The sequence below is a fragment of the Talpa occidentalis genome, unplaced genomic scaffold, assembly GCF_014898055.3.
Source record: "Talpa occidentalis isolate TD23 unplaced genomic scaffold, MPIMG_talOcc4v2.1 talOcc4.16, whole genome shotgun sequence".
NCBI lineage: Eukaryota > Metazoa > Chordata > Mammalia > Eulipotyphla > Talpidae > Talpa > Talpa occidentalis.
The window spans coordinates 26,568,237-26,589,102 of NW_023601653.1; the positions used below are offsets into that span (position 1 = coordinate 26,568,237).

Below are 20,866 nucleotides of genomic sequence, written 5' to 3' on the forward strand. Positions count from 1 at the left end.
TATGACTATTTTATTTTTATTTTACGACTTTTATTTTTACGACTCCTGAAGTAATTCTACTTTATCTATGGTAGATAAAACCTCAGAAAATTACATATCTTATGCTCATATGACTAGTATCAAAAGCAAGATTTAAATATATTTTTTATTTTATTATATTTTGTGTTGTTTTGTGTTATTTATTCTGTGTTATTTATTTTGTGTTATTTATTTTGTGTTACTTATTCTGGTAAGGACCCTTATTATGCTGAGATTTACCAGATTTACCCTGTAAAAAATTCTTATGTGCACAGTACAGTGTTATTAACTGTAAGTACAATGCTGTACAGCAAATCTACAAAACTTACTCATCTTGCATAAATGAAATTTTATACCCTTGCTTCTTTAAAATGTAATCTGTCTTAAATTACTTAAGGTTTTAGAGTCAAAAATAGTCAGGTAATGTAACGTAGTATTAGCCATTTCATTGTTGCTAGTTGTTTTCATTTCTGAAAGAATTTAACCTGAAACTCTATCAAAGAAAAAGAAAGATTCCTAAGAATGACTACTCACTGTAGAAGTGTAATTTTATATATTTCACTATCATAAACTTAAACATAACATATACAATCCTACTATGTAGAGATCACACAGAGATTTCTGTATTAATTTATAAATATTGTTGGAAATTGTTATACAGTATTTTTACTCCAAGATAAATTATAGTTGCATTCAGGATTGCAATTAAGTGTTCAGCAACTCTTTATTTTTTTTTTTTTTTTTTTTTTTTAATAATTTTTTTTTTTTAAGATTTATTTATTTACACAAGCACTGGGTACAGTCAGAGGCGCGGGAGGGTGAGAGAATTCACCAGAGCCAGAGCGGGGAGCAGAGCAGGCAGAAGGACCGAAGGACACTGCTGAGGGGAGCAGCGGGCGGCAGGAGAGGTCTGCGCGCCATGTGGGACCCTCCTCCGGTGGCCGGGGAGCAGCCGGGGATCGAACTGGCTTCGGCAGAGGCCGCGGGCAGCTTCGCAACCCAGCGCTCAACCGCTGCGCCACCGGGGAAGCCCTCAGCAACTCTTTAAATGCCAGTTGTATTTAATGCATTTGTGTTATTCCTGTATACACTTTTTTTTTAATGTTTTTACTTTTGGTTTCATCCCTTGGCAAACTTTCTAAGAAAGGTGTTTAAGCAAACTTTCTAAGAAAGGTGTTTGAAGTATGGTATATTTTCTGATAGTGTCTATTGACTTTATATATGATTAAATTTCATGTAATATTCTTTGCAGTATGCTATGGCATATGTTTTAAGAATTGACTTCAATCTTTTCTTCCATCTTTTCTTTTCTAAATTTTTAAGAACTGTTTTTCATGCAGTCATGTACCAGTAGCTGTTCAGAACAGTGACTAAAATCAGAAATAGAAGTGATAGCCACTGTTTTAGACTCTGTCTTGCAGACACAATTCTAAGGACTGTATAATGAAATATGAAATATATATATGTATATAACCATATCCATCCATTATCTGTCTGTCTATGATGGACAAACATAATCTGAACCACCACCCAATTTCTAGAAGCATCATTATTATTCCCCTTTATAGGTAAAGGGGAATAGAGAAGGATTAACTGACCTTCCCCAAGTTGCAAAGGTAGTATATGGCAGAGTTCTTTTTTTTTTTTTAAGATTTATTTTATTTATACGAGAGCTGGGGTACAGGCCAGATGCATGGGAGTGTGAGAGGATTCACCAGAGACAGAGTGGGGAACAGAACAGGCAGATTGACTGAAATACACTGCTGAGGGGAGCAGCAGGTGAGACAGGAGAGGTCCGCTCACCTCGTGGGTTACTCCGAGGCCAGTGGGGATCGAACCTGCATTGCAGAGGCTGTGGACAGCTTCACAGTGCTGCGCTCAACCGTCTGTGCCACCAGGGAGGCCCCAGAGTTCTTATTCTAACCAAGGTAGTCTGATTTCTGAACTCTCGCCTTGGCTACTTCTCTGCAGTGATATACTCATAAATTAATGTGCAACTTTTATATATTTTTTGAGGTTACCTGGGTGTATACGATTTTTTGTATTTTAGAAGTGTAAGATCCCCCCTTTCAGGTGTTTTGCCATAGCACTCACAGCCCACCACCATAGTCCATTGTGCTCCCTCTCCACTTTGTCCTCGCCCCTCCCTCTGTACCCTCAGGTTGCCTCCATTTTATAGTCATCTTTCAGGGGTTAGTATTTTAGGTTGGCTTCACCTCACTCTTTGTTTGGCTTCTATGTTCAAATATACGAAGCACCATCTGATATTTATTGTTCTCCTTCTGGCTTATTTTGCTTAACATTATCTCTTCTAGCTACATCCATGTTGCTCTAAATGGTGAGAGTATATCTCTTTTATAACTGAGTAGTATCGCATTATGGATATGCAATTTTGAATATTATTTCAAACATACATTTTCAATGAGCTGGTCTTAAAAAGAATTTTTTTTTCTTTTTTTAGATAAGAGTTAACAAAATAAACCCCTTTAGTGATCCTTGAATCCCTTAGTTCCACAGACAACAGACCTTGCTGTACAAAAAAAGAAATTGCTTGTGATATTTGAAGTTTATATTTCAAGTTACATCAACCTGAGGAAACTCTCGGCAGTACCTCAGAGTCTTAATGAGGTTGAAGAATCAATGAGGTTCATATACATAGAATGGAATGGAATTGGAAAAGTGGAAAATTGCAGCTATAGTGTCTATCCTCCAAGTCAGACCAGGAGTAGCCTTCCTTTAACTAGTGAGTTCACATAAGAAAAGAGAAAGGGAGGTGAAAGGGAAGAAAGCATTTTATTGAGGTACCAGCACCAAGCCAACAGAACAATATCTAAAGTAGGACTGCTGAAGGCAAAGAAAAAATTTCAACTCTGCTCTGTAGCCTTGGTGCCATCGATGTTATCTGCATATGGAAGGGCAATAGTTGCAGTCAGAGTAGCATACCTCAATGACAGGAGCTACAGAGAGGTGATAGCTTAAGAAAGATTGGTGACTCTTTTTTTTTTATCTTTTTTTTTTAAAGATTTATTTATTTATTTATACAAGCACTGGGTACAGTCAAAAGCGCTGGAGGGTGAGAGAATTCACCAGAGGCAGAGCAGGGAACAGAACAGGCAGAGTGATGAAATACACTGCTGAAGGGAGCAGTGGGTGCAGCAGAAGAGGTCTGTGTGCCATGTGGGACCCTCACTGGCGGCCGGGATCGAACTGGTGCTGCAGAGGCTGCGGGCAGCTTCCCAGCCCAGCACTCAACCGCTGAACCACCAGGGGAGGCCCTTTTTTTGTTATCATTAAAAAGTACCATTTTAGCACTTAACAATTTGTTAAGATTTCTTAGAGTGTGATCCAAAACTGACCTCTGTACATGGAAGCCAAAGAGAGACCAAAGAAGAACATGGTCCCATGTCAGATTGGTTTGTAGATGTTTAATAAGCAAGGAAACTTACATAAGAGGCTCATCTTGGATGACGACATGATAAGTAGGTCTCCAGACCTGACTGCTAGAATTTTAAGAGTTGTATAGAGGCCTTATGAGGTTCAGTTTCATAAACTGTCCAGTTGATCTCAACAGCACGTTGTTTCCTTAAGGCAGAAGGCTTTGTCTTTGAAGTGACTCCAAGTATGGGAAGAGTGGATAAAATGTATATACCAAGGTGTGGTAAAGCGCCTCAGATTGCCTAAGTCTGCTCATGTGTCACATGCACTCCGTGATTTCTAACAGCCTACTCTTCATGACTGGCTTTTAATCTTACACATTCTTCCTCTTTCACAATGCACCTTAAATGGTTAGTAAGGAGTTTCACTAACATGGAACTGGCTTGTTTGGCAGCTCATTATTGAGACAGATGCCACAACAATATGGACATATGCAAGAGAAAACCCAAATTGAGGAAATGATCCCAAAATAAGTAATAATTTCCTTCAAGAGTGCCATTATAAGAAACTGTGATTTAATTTCTTTAGGCTAGAGGTTGCATCACTCAAGATTTTCACTTGTGTCCTCAGGCACTTTAATAAGATGATACATTAGCAGTCTCATCAGGTATAAACACACAACATTCTTTTTGGATAATAGCACATGTGCTCAATAAGAGCAGTTATATAGTCCAAATTTTTGGACAAAAGTTTTTCTCATTAGAGAAATTTCAGTGCTCAATAAGGACAGGCTTGGTTTGCTGTCATTTAAGATTTGCTGGGCAAATGTAGTTAAGCATTTCTATGCATGTTTCTAAGCCATTGGAGAGGAAAAAGACAGCAGGCAAGTGATTGTAACAGTGGAAAACAGAATGTGTATATATGACCTCTAGGAGAGGAAAGTTGGCAACTTTTGTTTTTGTGGGTAAGATTCTTCCCTGTGCCTGGAAAAAATCCATGGCTCAGTGGCCCAGACACTCAGGTGGAAGTCATGGCCAAAGATTTGTGCCATACAAACATTGGGCCCAATTGGGGTTACCCAGTAAATATCTGGCTGGTGGGGGAACACCAATACTAAACCAGCTGTTATCCTTTAATGTGACAGAATGAGTGCCTAGTTCTGATGAAACACATCTTTGGCGAAGTTAGGTTGGTTCTGGTTAGAGCGATTTTTCAGTTCCCAAAACTCAGCATGAGTCACATGAACCTACCCCAAGTTTGAGGATAGCCACTGTGGCTCTGATGTTGATATTTTTAGAACAGCTTAGACTATCTGTGTAGTTTTATTGACAGAAGAACAATACCCATGTCCAATGTTATTGATAGTGTGTGCCACGGGCCAGGTTTCTGGATCAGTATTGGTAAGATCAGTTGAATTAAGAGTATAAGTCATTTCTTGTTCTTTCTTAATGTATTGCTTCAGTGCTGTCCAATCCCCTCCATTAACAAGGAGGGTGAAACCTGCCCTGACAATTCTGATGAGCTATTGAGGTGTAGGGAAGCTTCCCACATTACCCAAAAGTTGGGTTGATTCCTCTGCCAAGCATGTGAATACTAGAAAGGTATTCCTATAAGGTGCTTGCACCATGACCACATAACACAGGAGCAGCATTATTTTTGTCTATCTAGCTAAGGTGGTTTTTACCTGTTAGTAGTTTAATATTCTACTTTTCCTTTCTTCAACCCTACTGCCTGTAGAGGAGTTAGAACCTTCGTTCATTATCATGCTCTTTCTCTTAGTCTTACATATCAGAACTCTTAAAATGTAACCCTCTGATCACTGCCTATTTGATGAGGGTATCTAGGCATCTAATGTTCAGCTTGCCTATAGATGGGAAAATCTGGGTTAGGCCACACTAACCAAGGCATAATTAGAACCCCTACTCTGAGGGAAAGGGCAGTATAGTTGATTTGCTAATAACTTACCCATTGGAAGCTCAAGTGCATGAGCCCAGGCTCCTTTGGCAGTAACTGGGTATTTGGTTAGAATGTACAAAACATGCTGTTACTGCATTAATGAAGTCACTCTCTTTCAAGGGCAGTCAGCATCTTGGCACTATGCTGCTGGGCACTGCGGTGGCTGCTTTCCCTTTGTAGCCAATGCACTGTATATACTGCAGGGTCAGTTACTATGGCCCATATTTGGCTGCTTGATTGCTGGGGTGTGTCAATTCCTTATGATTCAGGTTATGGTCTTGAGGACTCCCCTAAATGCCAGTGAACCAGTCTTTTCACATGTCTTTCCCCCTAAAGGACTTATTTATGATCATTCACTCCTCAGTTTTCTCTGAACTAACACCAAGGTTAATCCCTGTATAACAACCCAACTGTTGAAGCAAAGTATTAATGACCAGGGCTCATGCGTGATTCCCAGCCACATCTCTTAAGTTCAGCCCACTGGGCAATATGGTTTCTTCCTGTTTCCATCCAGATGGTGTCAGTGTTGGGCTGAAAGGGGACTGCAGTTCATGTGGGTGAGTTGCCCCAAATAAACCCCTCTGTACATCAGACATCAGTAGGATTACTCCCGTTCTCTCATTGCAGGATATAGGGGTCACCACTGGAATTAGATTGATTGGGGCATTTGGAAGATCTACATATTCTATAGGGCCTATTAGTGTGTACGTTTATAGAGACAGGGCTGGCAGACAGGGAGTTTGAGCCTTGGAAGAAGTTGGTTAATGGAATGAATTCTCAACCCACTGCTTGACAGGAGGAGAGTTCTTACTTTGATGTGCTGTTCCTTTGTGAAAGGCTCTCTCTAAAGCAGCACTGTGCACATTGCTAAGAGCCTTTGATTATACTGGGTTTTTGCCTCTTTTCAGAGTTAGAAACAAAATCCTAGGGTACACTCTCCTTCTGTTGTTTCTGACACAGTGTTCAACTCATGACTTCTAGAGTCACAAATACACCTAACTCCAATGGCAGCCCTGCTTGGGAGATACCCAGAGCTTTTATCTGCTTCACTAGTATTGTTGCCTTTTCAGTGATGGCTTGCCAATTGAATAAGCTTGCACTTTGATAATCACAGCTTCTGTGACATAAGATTCCCATGAAATTTTATGGTGTTTCCTGGACCATGAATTTCTTGAGGTTTCACTGACCTTGCTCTTGTTTACATTGTTCCAGCAAAATCTGGAGAGTGCATGCAGCAGAAGCCAGTCCTCAAATGTCAATATTTGTAATGGTCCATTTTACTTATGTGAGGAAGGGGAACAGAGACAGATCTTGGGCTGCCAATCATAATACATTGTGGGGCTATGTGGGCAGCCTTGGAGGTACTTTATAAGTCCATTGTTGTTCCTCTTATGTGAAGACAAATTGATCTTGTGACTAAGCAGCCAAGGATACATGGAGAAAAATATTTGCTAAATCAAATACAGCCTAGTGCACTCCTAGGACTGTGGTCAAGGTATGTTAAGTTAGTGGCAATTTTGGGTACAGCTGCAAAGAAGGTGGTACCATCTTGTTCCTTTCTCAGTATTTTATAGTCATCCACCAAAAGCCATCTGGCTTTTTTATTGGCCATATTGAACTATTGAAAGCACCGTATGCAGGACATACAGCATCCAGTCAGTGCAGTTCTTAGATAGTTTCTCTTATTTCTTTGTGTGCTCCAGGGAATTTGTGTGGTTTGATAGTCACCATTCTTGACATTCTTCACAGGGGCTATAGACTGATAATGCCCAGTTGCTGTTTCTCCTCAGCACTAGTTTGATCATTCTAATCTGAGGTGGAACTCACTGATAAAGCTTTGTAAAACTTGAGCTTGTATGTCAATGACTAATGTATTTTCTGATATAGGAGAAATAACAACTTTGTTTCCTGAAGGTAAGAAACCCCAATTTGCAATGTCACAGGAAGCTTTTGCCTTCTGTGCTCATTAATGGCACTGAGGGGGCCAGAAATCTGAGATGGGCTGTTAGAATATACTCCAGAGTTCCAGTACCAGAGTTGTCTCTTTTTGTTTATATCTGGGGGACCAGGAAATAAGCTCAGTATGGGCCCTCTGAATTCCCATAAAGGTCCTCACACTGTGACTATCTTAGACTGTATCTAAGACTCTTGATGTGGGTGGTACACACTGAATATGACTATGTCCTGGAGGCCTCTGTTAGAGCTGGAGGGGTACTAGGTGTGAATGAATGGGAAGTTTGAACTCTTGTTCAGGTTTTAAGTTTTTCCACTGGTTGGCTAACATAGTGTTGGCGTGCTGGTTTGTCTTTTCAGGTGGGGTTCCTAGCAGCAATGAGGTCAAACCACATTGGCATGAGGGTTACTTTTATTGGAACCTTTACAACCAACTAGGATAGCCTTTTGACTTCTTCACTTCCCTATCTATGGTCTTTCTCATAGCCTGTAACCATTCCCAGGATCTGACAAATTTCCACAGATGAACAATTGTCTTCCCAAATTATAAATGTCTTATACAATGACAGAACTTGGCATGGGTATCAGTGTGCCATACATGGTAGTAGGAATGGACTGAGTATCTTGGCTTTCATTTCTGAGGTGAATGTAGCCCTGGTCAGAGCCCTCAAGTACAAGGACACAGATGCTCTATATTATTTCCAAGAATTTGTTGTATCTCCTCTGTATATTTCCAGGATCCCACATGCCTTGGGAGAGCCCTGTCATTGTGCTAAGCCTCCCTTCAGGATAGAATAATCCAGTCTATAAGAAGTGAGTAGTTTGAATCTTCTAAGCACCATGTAGGTGCAGCTAGAGGGCAGGGGGAGTGGTTTGCTCATTTTCTGTGTCCTGGCAAGTCAAAGAAATGCCATTGCCTGCTGAATTGCATAGTTACAACTAACCATGCCTGGCTACTTTCCCTATCCCTTTTCTGGAATTTGGCCAATAAATAAACAAGTTCAACAGGTATATATTCTCTCATCATGAACATTTGCTGAACTTGGGGCTTCCCTGATGACTGGGCTTGTTGCTGCTGTGCTTTTGCTTTCCTTAGTATTGGTCAGACAGCCTGACACATCTTGTCCACTTTTTCTATCAGTCACCATAACATCTTCCTCTTTGCTTTCCCAGGGATTTCATCACTTCGTGTCCTTATCAGACTTAGTGAGAAACATCAGAACATTTAATCTGTGGCAATAAGTGCTTGCCTAGCTTTGCAAAATCACAAGCTAAGTTCTCCAAATTATCTCACTCTTCCCACTGTCTTTCAGCTCCAAAGGTAATAGACCAATGGACATTGATGTTCTCTAACTTTAGCTCTTCTTCCAGTGTTGTAACTGGAACTTCACCTGCTACTTGGGCATCGGTGACCCAGTCAAACTGGCCAAAATAGAGGCCAGCCCTCTGTGACCCCTTCATTTTCCTTCTGCACTCCAGTGTTGAGTTCAGTTCTTCAAGCTAATGCCTTACATTAATTAGGCAGCCTTTTCAGCCTATCTCAGTACTCATATGGCCACGTACAAGCTTCTAACATAAGGGTCACCCCTCATTTTTTGGATCTCCTGGAAGGTTTACCAATTTTTGGATCACAACCTCATGAGTCCTCTGGGTGAATTTTGAAACTGGATCCTATATAAGGAAAGGGAGGGGTGGCAAGAAAAGACTGAAGAAAGAAATGGTTGCTTCTGGATTGGTAGGGGAAGTTTTTTTTTTTCTTTTTTTAGGAATGGAAAGAGTTTTACTGCCAAATACAGAGTCCAGGCTGTGGTGATGAGGTTGGGAGGGGGAGCAGGTAGGGTAGGCAGGTCTTATAAAGCAAAGGTCCTCCAGGTGTTCCCTCTCCCTGCTGGGAGAGCCAAGTGGAGTGAGCGCATGCTGCTGGCATCCAGGCTTAAGAATCATAAAAGCCCTGGACTGGCCAGGGTGACTCCTTCTGCACAGAGGGAGTGTCCATCTTGAAATCAGAGCATCCAAATTACACATTGGGATTGTGGCATCCAGCTGTTGTCTCAGCAGAAGTCAGATGGAGAGCAGTCTCTCCCTGTCATGGAGCAAAACCAGTTTCCTCTGTAGCACACCAGAGGTTGACAGGACCAGCCTCAGTGCTCATGGCATAGGTAGGGGAAGTTTTAATAAGCAGGGGACTTTATACTTGAATCTTGTCTTGAGCTGATGTAGGCACTTACTGCCAGAATCTTTTGAAAAGTTCATATAGAGGTTCAGTTACATACCCAGACCAGAAGATTTCAACAACACAGTTATCTCTCAGGATTGCTTCCTGGAAGTGATGTTTAGTATGGGAATGGAGGAGGGACAAGATATTCCAGGTTGGGGCCAGTGGTCAGGCGCTTCTTCCTCAGCTCCAGCTCACAGGACAGCTGGTTGTCCTATCCTCTCACTGACCTCTTTCCACACAATTTTACTCTGCTCTTTTTTATAAAAAATTATAGTTGATGGTTCTATTTCCTATCTTAATTGTTTGTAATCCTAGAGAACACAATGACTATCTTAATTTAGAATGTCATCAGAAGCATATCCTGTATCTAATTCAGCTAATTCCCAACACTATACTTGGTATTGAAATTTTCCTGAAAAGTTATGATAAAGGGTGGGCAAAAACTAGTTTCAGTGAGCTTAAGAGAATTTGAATCCAAAGCTCACCTACAAAGAGATGTGTGAAGGAATTTCACTATTAATAGGAAAATACAAAGAAATAGTATCTGATGGGAAACATGAAGTCCAGAAAAAGAAACTTAATCTTTCACCACATGGCATAATGAGATGATTCTATGCTGTGGTGAAGAATTTCCATAAATTTTAGATTATAAGGGGGAACTTTCTGGAGTTATGTTTCTAAGACTGAGTGGGAAGTTACTGGGAATGACTTTAGTAGGAGAATACAATAAATTCTCACTTAACTTTGTAGGTCTTAGAAACTGGAACTGTAAGCAAAATAACTTACAGCAAAACAAATAGACTAACAGATACAAGCAATAAATAAGTTCCTATGGTGTATTGCTGATCACACACAAAAAATTCACCAAACTTCTAAATAAAGATCCAAAATATTTCTAATATTAAACAATAATTCATATTCATTCATTCATTTTCCATTCCTCTTATTCCTGTTTGGGGTCACCAGCCTACCCCAGCAGCCCAGGGTGCATGGCAGGTACAGACACGCCATTCCCCTACACACACACTAACAGTGGGGAAAGTCACTCCTGCAAGAGCTATCAGACATGCCAATTAACCTCACACACACATCTTTGGAAAGTAGAGGAAACTGGAGTCATGAACAAAACCTACACAGACATGGGAGTGTGTCCAAACTCCACAGTGGTCCCAGCTGAGGGTCAATGTATTTTTTTCTCATCAATGTTTTAGCAAAATTACATTCTAAAGAGCAATGTTATGGGAAGATCTGCATGTAGTTTTTCTATGACAGTTAATGAGATGTTAAAGCATGTGGGTAGAAGTGTTGGTAGGTGCACAGATATGATGAAGCAGTCTGGAAAGCTCTCTTCTAGTTTCTTCCTTTTTCTCAGTATAACAGGGAGCAAATGCATCAATTAACTATGGATATGGAGGGGACGTTGGAATTTAGTGCATAGAGGAGATGAGAAATAGCTTTTAAAAGTGTAAATGAAAAAATGAATTTGGATGTGTAGTAAAAGTGCCGAAGACATTAACAATCCTTCTAAGGTATGTTATTGTATCTATTATTTCACTGTTACATATTTTCTTTGTATATCATACTTTTCCCTCCTCTCTCCCCTTTCACTCTTTATTAAAATGCTCATAGCATTATCCTTTTGGTTTTCATTTCAGCTTAACTGACTTTTATTTGGCTTATCAGCCTATAATATTTGTTTCCTTATTTTTTTAATATTGAAAAACATTTTAGTCTATTTGCTATATACTTGTGTTGCTCTTTTTCTGCCTTTATGGTTTGTATGTTTAATTCATGAGTTTTTACATTTTTCTTCATTTATTTGATAGTAAGTTCATTTTTTCCCCCTGAGAATGGTTTACTTTCTCTCCAATAGGTTCTGGTTTGTAGTGCTTTAAGTGTTCTGCAGTTTTTAAAAATTAAATATATTTTTTTCATTTTCAGGTGATGTGTATTTTTGGTTTGTTTTTTAATATTATTAGTATTCTACTTTAAATGCATTTTGATCAGAAAATGTAGTCTCTACTACTGCCAACTTTTAAATTACTGATTTTTTTGCATGCTAATATGGCAGTTTGTGAACATTCTAAGAGAATGTGGGGGAAAAACCTTTGTGCTATTGTTTTTCAAGGTATAGAATTTAATTTAAACATCATATAGACTTATATTATTATGTGGTTATAAATTTTAACTTATGTTCACTTGATCGTACATGAACTGAGAAAAAACTGAATCAATTACATAAGCAATTTAATAACATTTTGTCATTTCTTACAATTATAGTGCTTTCAGGCATAACACAATGCCACTTGGAAAATTATAATAAGTAGAACAATTAACAATAACTGTTAAAAATGTCAAATGCAACCTTTGTAAAGAGAATATTCTACAAATCTTTTTATATTATTTTTGAGATGACTCAAATGTAGAGATTAGCAGTTGTAGTCAAGCCAAATGAAGATTGGGGATGCTCTCCTATGAAAGAGTGATGTTTTCCCTGCTCTATTTTTCTTCCATTTGTAGATTGTGTCATTATTTTAAGTAAGCAAAGTAATAATAACTAGGAGTTCCTCAAAATTTGCTTCAATGTATTTGACAATTTAGATAAAATTAACAGAAAATAATACTTTATAATTTATCTCATTTATAGTCTTTTTTTTTCATTTATAGTCTTAAAGGAGAAATGTCTTTAAATTTTATCCTCTAATTTGTGCTTTCAGGTATGAAGCACCATAAGTGGGGGAAATTATCCATTGTAATATGCAGAAATTTCTCAATGAGCTTACTTCATAGACAGAAATTCCAGAGTGTCTTTATATTTCATAATTTGCATCACAATGATTTTTTTTTTGTAAGAATGTAATGCACTCAACTGGAAGCTGTTCAATGTGTATAGGGAATTGTATTCTATTCAGTAATGACATGGTTTTTAAATTTTTTTATGAAGAACAGTAATTATATTTCTGCACACCTTGGGAATTTGTTAGAATTGGAACACCCAAGGACAGAATAGGTGATTGTATCTCATTGAGTACCTCCATTTGGAGAATGTTCTACAGTGATATTCTTTGGTCATTTTTCCCATGAAACTTAAATTAACATTCTGTTTATTAACATTTTTTTCAAAATATGTACTGAAAACTAATTGTAGGTATGCCTTACTTCATCTCTTGTCATCATTTATTATGAGTCAGCTTGTATAGTGCTGGCTCTGCCTTTTCTGTAGATTGACAAAATGTGTCCTCTGTTTTATATTCAGTTGCAAGAAAAATGGTGCAGGAAACTAGTCAGTATTTTGAGATGTTAATTATAGGTTGTAAAGGGGGCTGCAGGAGTTAGTGGAACAGTGAAATATGAGGCAACAAAAGAGGGGCCCAGGGTTTTCACGAGCCTTTATTTTCCTGAATATATTGCTTTTACCTGTACACATGTGCTTCTAAACTTTCAGTTGAGGCTAGGCACAGATGATAGAAGGTTATATCCTTGGGGTAGGTTCTGCTGTTTGCTATTATATATTGCTAATTGATGTGTAATTCATGTATATGAGAGACCTGACAAGTTGAAGAGGTAATTAGTACCTTTTGTGCTTGGCACAATGCACACACCTGAACTCTGAGTTGAGAAATATAAAAATAAATTATATCATGGCAAGGAAGAAAGACCAGTTTAGATAAATATCAGCTGGGCAGGTTTTCAGAACAGGGATCTTCCTTAGGAGGACTGGAAAAAGATATCTGGACAATCAATACTAAGACTTGAATTTTGTATAATAGAAAACTTCCTTTGGGCCTCCCCGGTGGCGCAGCGGTTGAGCGCTGGGTTGCGAAGCTGCCCGCGGCCTCTGCGGCGCCGGTTCGATCCCCGGCTGCTCCCCGGCCACCGGCGGAGAATCCCACATGGCGCGCAGACCTCTCCTGCCGCCCGCTGCTCCCCTCAGCAGTGTACTTCGGTCCTTCTGCCTGCTCTGCTCCCCGCTCTGGCTCTGGTGAATTCTCTCACCCTCCCGCGCTTCTGACTGTACCCAGTGCATGTATAAACAAAACAAACAAACAAAATAAATAAATAAATAAACATGCCTCTATAAAAAAAAAAAAAAGATTAAAAAAAAAAAAAAAAAAAAAAAAAAAAGAAAACTTCCTTTGCAGAAAGTGGAACTTGCCTAAGGTGGTGTCCTGATTTGCATTTAGGAAGGCAAGAGGAAGTAAATGTAAGATCCATTCCTCAAGAAATTTTGCTCTGAGAAACTGCAGCTTAATATAGGAAATGTGATAAGTACTCTTTCTTTCATGGGGTTCTGTGATGTGATAAATAAGGCCTTGTTTATAAATGAATAACTATTTTTAAATTTTTTGAAGGAAATGACAGAATTGCATTTTTTTATGACTGTATTAGGTAGGTCCATCTAAGATCTAGCCAGTATAGATTTGAGAATAAGGTATGTGTGATAGGCATTAAATGAATTAACAAATATTTGACTAGATGGACAGTGAATCATGTTTAGAGAAAAAAATTATATCAGAAGCAGGTTGATATATGCATCAAGCTCTTAATGTTGACACTCAAGACCACTAGATTTTTGGTTATGAGTAAACTTGGCTGGGGAGTGGGAGTTGGGGGGAGAAAGCAAATAGCAATGTCACTGTGCAGAGTTTTTCTGAATTATACCTACTCTCTATATTGCATGATCTATATGAAGTTTTGCATGAACTGTATTTTAGAGATAAATGCTATTGAAAAATTTTCTGTGAAAAACTGATGTGTTTTACCTTTTGGACAGTAGGGACAATTATAAATCTCAAGTCTAAACTGGTGACCCACACATATCACTACAGACATGTTTTTGTTTAACAATATATTGCTTTAGATAATAATATTAGTCAAAATCATTTTTAAAGATTTATTTATTCATGCATACAAGAACCAGGGTACAGGACAGATGTATGGGAGGGTGAAAGGATTCATCAGAGACAGATCCGGGAACAGAACAGGAAGATTGACCGAAATATACTGCTGAGGGGAGCAGCCAGGGAGACAGGAGAATTCTACACCACCATCTGGGATTCTCGCTGGCCAGCCGGGATCAAATGTGCGATGCAGAGGCTGCGGACAGCCTCACAGAGCTGTGCTCAACCGCCTGTGCCAACAGGGAGGCCCCTCAAAATTATTAAGTACTTATTTTATATATGATAATGTTATCTCATCAAAATCCACGCAAAACCTGTATGGAATTGATACCATATTTTGTTTTAGTAAAATAATATTTACTTAATGACAAAAATTGGAGGATGTGGGTTGTGAGACCCCAATTCTTTTGGTGTCATGTCCCAATAGCAGTCACCTAATCATTGGGGACAGCCCTAGAAATCAATTTGCCATTAGATGTGTGAGTGCGATTGTGTGTGTATTTGTGTGCTACTGAAATGAGGTCAACACATGTTAATGGTACACAAATTCTGCACAATCTACTCCACCAAATTTAGAAACATATTAATCATAAATCTTGACCCAAATGGAGCTTATAAATGTGTTGCAGAATGCAATAGGGCTGAGCATGCATGCAAAGCAGCACATACAGTCCCAGGGAGCTGACTGGTTAAGCAAACATGATCAGGGGAATTTTTCAAGGAAAAGATTTGGATGATCATGTAATGATCTTCAAATTTGGCTTCTTCTAATTCATTTCCCCCTTTCACTAAAGATTACACACTTTTTCCTTTTATTGTAGTACTGGTATATTTTATAATAGCTGCAGGTAGGCAATAAAATCTAACTTTTTTTTTTTTTATTTTGGTCTTGCTAGGGTGATATAGTTTATCCATTTCATAATAACACGCCTGTCTTTTGCACTTCCCAATTTAAGATTTATGGCAACTTTCATACACCAATTCTAATTTATTTGGTATTATTATCATATGAAGTCTTTATTTTTCCCAGAACATATAATATTTTATCATTTTTATGAGCTTTCATGAGTTAGAGATTTTTGCTTGGAAGTAACAGCAGTTGATTCTGGTTCTACTAAAATAAGATAATAATTTATTAGAAGTTTACAAGGTAACTCCTGAGAATCTCAGAAAGGAAATGTAATAGGTCTCTGACAGGATGGAGACCAAGGAAAACACAGGAAGGTGAAAAACAACGAAAAGTATTTGTATATGAGCTGAATCACCTCCATTTTTTTCAGCTTCCATAGTACCCTGTTCAAAATGTGCATTCCCACATGTGAGAAATGAAGCAATGTAATTTGAGTCACAAGCCCACTTGTTGGTCAGAAAAGGGCAGTACTTTAGCCCATGGTCATGGAGAGGCTGTGAAGTTGAGGACTCACTGACAGAAAGAGGCAGCAAATGCTGTGCAGAGATGGCAGTGCTGCTGGAGTCTTAAATTCTACCCATTTTAGGTTTGTTTACCTGTGTGTAGCTCTTGGCCATGCAAGAATGCAGTCTATGCTTTTGACATGAGTACCCAGTATAGTGCCAGTAATTTCAACTAATCCCCCCCCCAAAAAAAAAAAACATATACTATAATCAGTAAGAGCTTTTTTTTCCAGAGCCATTTCTCTTGCTAATTAAAGAACCCTGTGGAGAGCCACTGTCTGTACATAAGAGAGTAACAATTAGGGATTTGATTCTATTTGAAATTTAAGATGTGGGCATATGTAGGCCATTTTTCCTCACCAGTTATATCCCGGGTTATGTCACAAGAATCATGCTTTACTTCTTAAAATAGAGAATTTCAGACTATGGATAGTTTCCTTGAGATCTACTAATTCTAAATGGACAGCAAATAGATATAGAACAAATATCAGTCTTTAACTGTAAGCAAATAACATAAATGTTCTCTCATACCCAAAATATTTTATATATTTAGGTAAAGATTATCAAAATAAATGTACATCATATGCCAATGCCTGAGCCCTGTTTATTATATTTATTGCTGCCTTCTTAACAGCGACCTATCTACCTCTTACTGCTTATCACAAGATGTCTTGCACTTACGCGTATGCCTTCCTCACGGATTTATAGTTTAGTACACTCTAAAGTTACTTATTAGTGATTTTCCATCTTAAAAGTGAGTTGACATACATAGTATTTTGAAATTTTCGTCCCACCAATTAATCTATGTATGCATTATACATACCGCTTACACATATATAATACGTATGTATGTAATTGAAGGATTTTATTCAGTGATCCTTTTAAGATCTATGGTTGAATGCTATTTTAAATCTGGATTTAATTAGACTAAAAGATGTTCTATTAAAAACTTTAACTTCTCCATATGCATCACTTTGACTTAAATTTTTCTTTGATGTCATTGATATCGAAGCATATTTTTAAAATAAAGAAGCACGACTTTGGGATGACGATTAAGGCTTTCATTTCAAGGATATCTCATTAAGAATGATCACTACTGAGAAGTTTTTAATGGCGATTAATCAGGAAGGACTGTTAGATGAATATGGAAGAACTGACATCAGATTAAGATCTGGACTATTTAAGGTGAAGCCAGAAACGTGAAACACTTTGTTAATAAAACAAGCAAAAGATATTTTTTTAATTAAAGAATATAAAAGTATTTTTGTTTTAATAAAAACATTGGAAGTCATTAGCCTACATTAATAATAATAGCAACAGAAGGTTGAAACCACTAGTACATATTTCTGTGAAGACCAATATCAATAGGAAATGGAATACTTCTTTCAAACTAATAGAAACAAGGAAATTTCATTACTGCTATTAGGTATTCATCTTTTGTGTTATTTTCAAATTACTTTATTACTACTTATTTTTTAAGATTGATCTGCTGTTCTTCATTCACCAACTTGGACCTAGTGGAACTGACAATTTATATAACTAAAATCATCCTGGCAGTAACTGACTGTTGTAGCAAGGAAAATGTGGCTCACTTGCTTGAAACTATTATCACCATTTATCTTCCCCCAAGTGATAAAATTACAGCTAGACTAAATGCCAAGCTAATGCCACACTGTGAACAGGCATCTCTGTACCTCATCCAGCTCCTTATCATCCTCTTACAGTTTTGCCACTGATTGGATGGCATTGAGATTCAGGAATTAAACAAATGAAACCTAGTATATAGAAACTGTTCAGCTATTTACAGCAGAATTTTTGTCAAGTGCATTAAATGGGAAGTCACTTTCCATACATTTTAGAACTCTATTCTTATTTTTTGGCTTCAGTGAGGTTTTTCCTAGTGTAGAAATTCTCTAAAATTTAGTTAGTCTCAAATGCATGACGGCTTTTGAGAACTACTTTGGTTCTAAAAACATCATGCAGCTATCTTGTAGAACTTGGCACTTTCGTTTTATCAGTTAAGGAGCTCAGCAAAGCTCTATGTCCTCTCATCTGCAATGGTCTACAAGATTAATCTGTTATCACCTCTTACTAGCTTCAGACGACACCTCTTTAACCACTTCAGTCATATCCATCTTTTCACTCTTACTTCCCTCCAATCATACTGATATTCTGGATATTATACAGAACTCTTTCTGGAAGGATCTCCCAGGAGAATGATCCCCCCAGAGGAGAAATAGGCCACTCCTTTAAATCTTTACTTAACTGTCTACACCCACAATTGCATGTAAGATGACTTCCCCTATTTTGACTTTCTCATCCACAACACTTAGTGCTAACTGACAAATTATCACTCATCACTCTTATCTAAAATTTAAGAATAAAGGCTTCATAAGAGGAGAGATTTTGTTCAATTCTCCTCTATTTTCCCACTGACTGGAACTGTAATGGACAGAAAGTAGGTATTCAATAAATTCTGATGAATAAATGAAGCAGACTGATCCAGCAGTTTTAAATAACAGGAAAGTTGTGGCTATCACATGGGAAATACAGTATACAATAAATACATTGGCGAGCCCACAATACATGGCCAACACTATATGATTTCTAGGAGTAATTGAAATTGAGTTGCTATAAAACTGTAGACGTTGGCTTTACTGACTTAAGGAGATACTGTCGCCACTACTTTCATTATGATCCTTTCATAATTTCAGATGGTGGAATCTGGAGAAAAGTGTCTTAAAAGTCTGGTGTGTCAATTTTCTCATCTGTCACGTAGGAATGCAAATACTAGTCTTTTAAGTTTGCTGTGAATTATTACTTAAAGTTCATAGCATATAGTTATCCCTCACTCTTGCTTTGAGAATAGTGAGCTTATGACAAGAGCAAAACTTACAGTTTCAGTGGGACTCTACACATGCTATTATTTTTCCTGAAGCTGTGGTTGAAAATAATAAAATCTTTAAGGAACTTTTAGGCACTGACATGGCAACTCCATAACCCAAAGTAAAGATCATCCACACAATTGGAAATATTCAGCCCCTTTTTTGTGGTTGAGGTTAAAAAAAAAAAGGAATAGTCATGTCCCACTGAAAAGTTCTTCTGTATTATTTTTATTGTTAGAATAAAGGGGTTGAGTCACCCAGTCAGCCACCTGTTAAATCATGATGTTTCAGATTTTGTTAACCTCAGAGTATGTTCAAGCTGGCTGTTCATTAGTCATAACTAAAAGTATTAAGTGGTACTGAAATGTAAGCTAAAGATATGCAAGTCCTACAACTGAAATGTAAGCTAAAGATATGCAAGTCCTTGTTACTGAACTCTTATGTTAAATTTCTAAGTCTAAATTTAGGTAATATTTCACTTAGCAAAGATGGCTAATAGAGTGGGAAAAAAATCAAAGGTCTGCTTCTGTGCTATGGCAAAACTAACTGAATCACCTTGTTTGTTTTTGCTTTTTGTGTATTTACCTTTCAGTGCAATGTTTGGCTCTAAGTGGACAAATTAAATATTTTATACTCTTAAGAACTTACTGTATTAATTCACTGAGATGTTTCCAATCCTTGAGCTATACTGTTTTGCATTCCATATTCTACAAATACCTTATTTTCTCTCAGGTGTATAAAGCTGAATAGGTCATTCCTTCCTTGTACAATAAGTTTCTCTTTCATTGGGTACACACAGGGGGTTTGGTGGAGGGTGATTGAAGCATGTGCACATATGGAGGAGTAAAGCTGTAGCCCTAAGGTACATAGACATATAAATGACTGACAAATTAATAAGAAAAATTACATACACTGGCGGCTTGGCTCAGATAGTATGCCCTCTGCAAATCCTTCTCAGAATCCCCCAGGAAAGCTTAGTTGACTTCTCACTGATGGGGCTTCCATTGAATTGTTTGTCTCCTATACGACTTGTTGCAGTGTATATTGGTTTGGCATTTGTGTGATTCTTTTCCCTCCATATGGACAATGGACACTCTGTGGGTAGGTTCTATATCTTACTCATTTTTGCCAACCTGATAGCAGCTAGAGGATGGAAACAAGGTAAGTTCTTAATAAATATTTATGTGTTATGTTTCAATTGCTATCCCAAAATATTATGCACTTTTCTGTTTTTTGTTTTTTTTTTTTTTTGCATATTGTGGATGTTGGTACATTTTTATAAAGTTGGGCAAAATTAAAAGGAAAACACCATTAGATGGCTGGCTATCAAAAATAATTTTTAAACTTAAATTTGAGATGTCTGTGGGCTACCTAATAAGGTGCCCAATAAGCATGTTGTTATTACTTTGAAGTTAAGGAACTAGATGAAAATCACAGGAGAAAAAAGTATAAAGAAAGAAAAGATGACGTATCCAGACAACCCCAGGTATCCAGACACCCCAGGGTATCTAGGCTGAAGCTGCCCTAACACATACCATAGGCTGGATGGCTTGAAAAACAGCATTTATTATTTGCACATTTGGTGGGTGGCAAGCCCAGGCTCAAAGTACTGGTTCTTGGTCAGGGCCCTGTTTATTGTGTTTATTGCTAGCCTCTATTGCTGTCAACTTGGCAAAAATGAGTAAGATATAGAACCTACCTACAGAATGTCCATAGTCCATATGGAGGGAAAAGAATCAAATAAATGGCAAATTAATTTATTGTGTCCTCACATGGCACAAAGAAAGAGATTTGTGCTGCCCTTTCCTCTTTTTCTGGGGGCATGATTCCCAGCATTAAGCAGTCACTTTCAGAGAACTTTAGGAGACACAAGCATTCGGTCCATGACAACTGGATTTAGAGTTTTGCTTGAGGAGGAGAAACCAGAGGTGGAATAAATCCCAGAGAGTGCCATCTCTCTGGATTCTTCCACTCCCAATACATCTTTTTATGGCACTTATCCTATGGCACTTTGGAGAGAACCCAACATCCTTAGTGTGATCTGTCAAATCCAGTGTTTTGAAAATGGAAGTGAGCAACTTCAGGAAATGTTACTGGCTTGTAGTTAAATAGATTTAAATATTTTGTTGATGTCAGCAAGATTAACT

General features: G+C 38.0%; 1 protein-coding gene across 5 annotated transcripts in view; it reads left to right on the forward strand.

Annotated features, from left to right (window-relative positions):
* PPFIA2 (PTPRF interacting protein alpha 2) overlaps positions 1–20,866 on the forward strand; it is a 359,412-nt gene that overhangs the window by 22,340 nt on the left and 316,206 nt on the right. The gene's annotated exons all lie outside the window — the stretch shown is intronic.